At 42.6% G+C, this 6,685-nt stretch overlaps 1 pseudogene; it reads left to right on the top strand.

Annotated features, from left to right (window-relative positions):
• The first annotated feature begins 226 nt into the window (after positions 1-226).
• On the top strand, positions 227-6,251 carry LOC126696573 (enoyl-CoA delta isomerase 1, peroxisomal-like; annotated as a pseudogene).
• The last annotated feature ends 434 nt before the right edge of the window (positions 6,252-6,685 follow it).

Here is a 6,685-nt window from a genome sequence, read left to right as displayed (position 1 = left end):
TTGATATAGTGTATAGTTGTTTACTAATAAAGAGAACATAATAATCAAAAGCCGCCACAGGTCAAAGTACCATTCATGTACCTGTCCATGCCATTTTAGAATTCAAAAGCTCCAACCAATACTTGCATTCGTTCACTTCAAAGTTCGAACTCACAAAAGTAAGAGTATCTCTCTATCTCTGTCTTTGTATATGTGTGTGTTAGTGTGTGAGAGAGAGAGATCGGAGATGTGCACATTAGAGAAAAGAGGCAGTATATTCATCCTAATGATAACAGGTTCTGATGAACACAAGCTAAACCCAACACTCATCGACGCAATCCAATCGACTCTGCACTGAGTCTGAGCCAAGTCAGCCTCCTCTTCAGCTCTCATCACCATCGCCCAAGGCAAGTTTTTCTCCAATGGCTACAATCTCGCCTAGGCCGGCACCTCAAAAGCTCGAAGGGAACTCATGGACTCCAAGCTACAATCCCTCATAACCGACCTATTCTCTCTCCCAATTCCCACCATCGCCGCCGTCTTCGACCACGCATTCGTCGTCGGCTTCATCCTCGCCCTCAACCATGACTACATCCTTATGTGTTAGAAATACTGAATGATTGTATTGTATTTCTCAATAATGAAAGAATATACATGAGTGTTTTTATATAGGAGGCATATGAGTGCAGTACAAGTAGACATGGCAAAACGGGTCAGACCCGTTTTGACCCGACCCGTTTGACCTGCAACCCGTTTGACCCGTAACCCGATTGACCCGTTTAAAAATGACCCGTTTTGACCCGTGACCCGTTTTGACCCGCGACCCGATTGACCCGCGACCCGATTAACCCGACCCGAACCCGAACCCGAACCCGACCCGCACGTTTTGCCACGTTTACCAATGTTGAGTAGATTTAGATTGAGGTGTAATTTTTATAAAATATTTACTTATTCTTTTTTACTTAATATGTTATGTACTCCATTATAGTTTGTTATTTTTTACTTGCCACCTTTATTTTCTCTTCCTACTTTAAATAAATTAAAGATTATACCAAGATTAGTTTCTAGAAAGCTGGAACAGGAGTTGCACCAAATTTGGGTATCAATTCAAGTGTTTAGTGGTAATTGGTAACAATATCACTAGTGAGAATCTAATCACAATTAAGGAACTCATAAACAATTGACAGATTGCATCTATTTCCAAAAAAAAAAAAAAAAAATTGTTTGAAAAATACGGGTCAACTCGACCCGACTCACGACCCGACTCAACCCGCGACCCGTTTGACCCGCAACCCGATTGACCCGTTTTAAAAATGACCCGTTTTGACCCGTGACCCGTTTAACCCGCAAACCCGATTGACCCGACCCGAACCCGACCCGACCCGCCCGTTTTGCCACGTCTAAGTACAAGTAAGAGTGTAGTACAAGAATGTGTTCTATACAAGTAATCTAGTTGGGCCTAAAGCCCACAACACTATACATGTTAACAGCCCCCCTCAAACTCAAGGTGGATGTGAGACCAACTTGAGGTTGTCAACCAAAGTACGAAGGCGTTATTTAGGATATGACTTGGTGAAGATATCTGCAAGTTGATCTTTAGAGGAGACTGAGATCAGCTTGAGAGCACTATGGACAAGATGATAACGGATAAAATGACAATCAATCTCGATATGTTTAGTCCGTTCATGGAAGACATCATTGTGAGCAATATGAATGGCACTCTGGTTGTCACAATAAAGAGGAGTAGCAGAGGATGTAGACACACCTAAGTCTTTGAGAAGCCATCGTAGCCAAAGGAGCTCCGATTTGGTATCAGCAAGGGCACGATATTCTGCTTCAGTACTGGAGCGGGCCATATGAGTTTGTTTCTTACTTCGTCAAGAAATCAGAGAAGAACTAAGAAGAAAGCAATAACCAGTGGTGGACTTGCAATCAGTGGGATCTCCTGCCCAATCAGCATCAGAAAATGCACGGAGAACAAGAGGAGACTAAGCAGAGTAGAAAAGATCATGGAAGAGAATGCCCTTTAGGTATCGAAGAATGCGCAGAACAGCAGCATAGTGAGTCGATCATGGAGCAGACAGATACTGGCTCACCTGGTGAACAGTATAGGAAATGTCTGGACGAGTGACAGTGAGATAAACTAGGCTGCCAACCAAGCGTCTGTAAAGAGAGGGATTGGACAATGGTTTCCCCCCTGAGGGAGTCAGATGCGCATTAAGCTCAACTGGAGTGTCAACAGTTTTACTATCAGTGAGTCCAGGTCGAGACAAGAGTTCAAAGGCATACTTGGCTTAAGTAATATAAAGTTCATCTGTAGAATGAGTGATTTCAAGACCCAAGAAGTAACTGAGATATCCAAGATCTTTCATCTCAAACTGCTGATTGAGAAAATCCTTAAGTTCTTGAATGCAACTAAAGTCATCACTAGTGATGATCATATCATCCATATACAGGAGAAGTAAAATAGTGTCTTTGTCAGTGCAACGAAGAAATAAAGCAGAATCATAATGACTGGCCATGTAACCCAAGCGAGAGATGGTAGAGCTGAATTTGGCAAACTAAGCACGTGGAACTTGTTTAAGGCCATAAAGTGCACGTCGAAGGTGACAAACCTTGTTGGGGTCAACAGAGATACTAGGAGGAGGTTGCATATAAACTTTTCACTTAAATCCCCATTAAGGAATGCATTTTTGACATCCATCTGAAAAAGGTCCCATTTACTGACAGCAGGAACAGCTAAGAGGGTATGAACAGATGAGATATGAGCAACCGGAGTAAAGGTCTCTTCATAATCAATCCCATACTCCTGTGTAAAACTTTTTGCAACGAGATGAGTTTTGTACCGCTCAATGGATCCATCAGAGTGAGTCTTAATCTTGTAGATCCACTTACAACCAACCACATATATACCAGGAGGGAGTGTTACCAAATCCCAAGTATGATTTTTAGATAATGTATCAAGTTCCTCTTTCATTGCAATCTGTCATAAAGGGTCAGTGGAAGCCTCACGATAGTTGTGAGGCTCGTGTAGTGTAGCAAGGGCAGTGTAACAATGATAGTCAAGTAAATGTGCAGGAATGGATCTTACCCAAGTTGAGTGACGAGGTGAAATGTCTTGTGCAAGATCTTCAGGCGGAGCAGGAGTAGGGGACCCAAGCTCAGGGTTGGGGTTAGGTAGCTTGTCTACGACTTGTTCATCTTCCGCCTGTTCATCTTCCACCTGTTCATTAAAAGGTGAACTAGGAAATGGATCAATGATATCTGGTGGTTGGACAGAGAAGTCTACAAGAGAATCAGGAGCAACTACAGGAGGATCAGGAGCAGCTACAGAAGGAATATGTGCCTCATCTGGAAAAAGATTTAAGACAGAGGAGGAAGATAAGGAGGCACGGAAGTGAGAGAGCTCGACAGAGAGGCAATGTTCCCAAAAGACAACATTGCGGGAGATACGAAGACGATGAGAGACAGGATCATAACACCGATACCACTTTTGAGTTTCACCATAGCCAAGAAAACAACAAAGCCTTGACCGAGGCTCAAGTTTGTTATACTCATGTGACTGAAGAAGAACGAAACAAGCAGAATCGAAGGAGCGAAGATCGTGATAGTCTGGAGGTGACCCAAAAAGGCGCTCATATGGAGTTTGATTTTAGATAATATAACTTGGAATGCGATTAATAGTATGAACAGCATGAAGAGTAGCTTCACACAAAAAATGAGCAGGAACTTTGGCAGAGAGAATGAAAGCACGAACAGTGTCAAGAATATGACGAAATTTTCGTTCGGCTCTACCATTTTGCTTAAAGGTACCTGGACAAGTTAGTTGATGAACAGTGCCATAGGAATGCAAAACAACTTGGAAAGCATATTGAGTGTACTCAAGAGCATTATCAAATCGAAAATTTTTTATGCGTTTGGAAAATTGAGTTTTAACCATTTTTGCAAAATTAGAATATACTTCCAATAATTCAGAACGATGTTTCATTTTAAAAATCCAGCTATAGCAAGAGTAATTATCAACAAAGACAACAAAATATCGAGACCCACCAATACTAGAGACAGAGGAAGGCTCCCAAACATCAAAATGAATAAGGTCAAAGATATCAGTGGATATTGATTCACTAGTATTGAAAGGCAAAGTTGGTTGTTTTCCTAATTGACATGGGACACAATCAAAATTTTTTGTAGACATTGAACCTAACAAACCTCTAGAAGTTATACTCGAGAGGAAGATGCGTGACCAAGTCGAGCATGCCAAAGTGCAAGGGAGGGAACAGAAGAAACTGCAGTAACAGAAACAAGAGCAACAAGTGGAAGATGAAGGTTGTCCATGGGAAACATACGCCTAACTCTAGGACCGGTCCCAAGCTCTTGTCCCGTCCTTAGATCTTGCACAATACACCTAGAATAATCAAAGATAATGCGATAACCCAACTCAGCTAATTGTCCCACAGAGAATAAATTGTAAGAAAGGTCATGAACATTAAAGACCCCAGGAACTGAGAGGTTGGAGGTCGAAACGGAACCTATATTATGACCAGATATTGTGGAACCATTTGCTGTGCGAATATTAAGAGGGTGTGATGCAGGTTTAAGTTCAGAAAATAAAGATGAGTGAGTTGTCATGTGATTGCAACAAGCAGAATCCATAAGCCAAGAGATAGGAGACATACCAGATAAAGCTGAGAGAGAAGAGGAATAAGATGCATTACCAACTATACGAATGACATTAGCAATGATGTTTATAAGGTCATCTTTGGAAATGGTGAAAGTGGATCCAGAAGACTAAGACTGTGCAGAGACGGGAGCCATTGGTTGGACACTCTCAGTGTTAACAACAGTAGCAGCAGAAATTGAAATAGCTGATTTGTTGCGATGATAGCAAGTCTCAATACTATAACCAAAACGTTTACAAAAATTGCAAAAACGTTTACTGGATTGTCGGCGACGGTTGTTGCAAAAGGAAGAAGATTTGTCCTTATTCTTCATTTAGAAGCAAAATATGCAAAAATGGACTGCAAAAATGAAATCTACGCGAAAAACTAGGTAAGGAGCACTTGAACTGCAAAAAATTCAACCCCTGGAAAAAGTCAACGGTCAAACAGCCTCAAAGGTCAACGGTCAAAGCTGATAGAAGAAGTCAACTGCCGAATGACGCAAGCGAATGATGTCAGCAATAAGGGCTGACGTGGCAGGATGACGTCAGCAAGTCAATTGCCAGATGAAGCAAGCGAATGACGTCAGCAATAAGGGCTGACCTGGCAGGATGACGTCAGCAGACTGTTCTGGCGCGTGATAGCGCGTGTGAGCGAGTGAAAGCGCGTGACTTATAGAGGTGGCGCATGAGGGCGCGTGGCAATACAACCAGGACTGGCGGCGACGAGTGGAGGCGCGTGGCTTTCGACGCAGATTACTTTGGCGGCGCGTGCGGGTGCGTACAGACTCCATTGGCTGCAGGACTTCCACGAATGAGTAGATCGGCGAAAGATGATCTTTGTGGTACCTGCAGAAAATTGATCGGAGTAATGTTTGAGGTGGTGATGAGAAGAGCAGTGGTCTTTGTGGTGTGGGACTCCTTAACATCGACGGCTGCAAGTTCGGAACCCAAGGACGACGGCTAGGAGATGTTGGAGGTTCAACGGCGAGAAACTGCAGCTGCTGCTGTGACGGCGGAAGGAATATTGAGAATGGAGTAACACCAATAAAGACAAGACTACTAAGAAAATGTTAAAGCAATGGCTCTGATACCATGTTAGAAATACTGAATGATTGTATTGTATTTCTCAAGAATGAAAGAATATACATGAGTGCCTTTATATAGGAGGCATATGAGTGCAGTACAAGTAAGAGTGTAGTACAAGAATGTGTGCTATACAAGTAATCTAGTTGGGCCTAAAACCCACAACACTATACACATTAACATCATGCGAAGTGACCGAGGCTTCCTCTACACAAGCGAGCTCAATATCAAGCTCGTGATCATGCCTTGGTTCATAGCTCTTGTCGAGTGCAAGATTGGCTTGCCTATGGCTCTGCGTGCCGTCATTTTGACAGCAGCTAAGATCACAGCTAAGCAAGCCGTCGAATTGGGGATCATCGACTTGGCTCATGATAGCGTTGACGAGACTGTTGACTCTGCTATAACATTGGGCTAAGAGTTAGCGAGAAGGGGATGGGATGGACACGTGTACAGTCAGAATCGCATGCGATTGTTCGCTAAAGTCTTGGATGAGATTGCTCTTGACACCATTGAGAGTACTCACACTTAGACTCGATCGCGGATGTAACTCATGTAAGAGCATTCACAATGAGAATGCTAAATGCCATATGTTGCTTTTATTTAACATTTGTCTCTCAAAAACCTCCATCATTTGAACTTGTAAAAGCTTAGAATTGCGAAAAAATTTGTAATACTGCTACAGTACCATCGTAAATTTACGATGGTACTATAGCAGCATTGTAAAACAAAATAATATTTTTTTATTCTCACCTATAAATATCTGCCACTTTCTCTCTCTTCATTGTCTCATATTCTCTCTTTCTAGAGAACATTCTTAGTTTCACATCTCTCTCACAATGGTTCATTTTTTCTGGCGTGGTCATGGGTCCAGCGTTATCCGGTGGTTCGGTGGTGTGGTCCTGGTAGAGTGGGTTGAGATCGGCGTGGTGTTGATCTAGCGGCGGTGCGATGGCGATGTTGTTA

Source organism: Quercus robur, chromosome 8 (assembly GCF_932294415.1).
Source record: "Quercus robur chromosome 8, dhQueRobu3.1, whole genome shotgun sequence".
NCBI classification, from domain to species: domain Eukaryota; kingdom Viridiplantae; phylum Streptophyta; class Magnoliopsida; order Fagales; family Fagaceae; genus Quercus; species Quercus robur.
The sequence above is the reverse complement of the archived record's forward strand: the minus strand, read 5'-3'. Positions and strand labels throughout refer to the sequence as shown.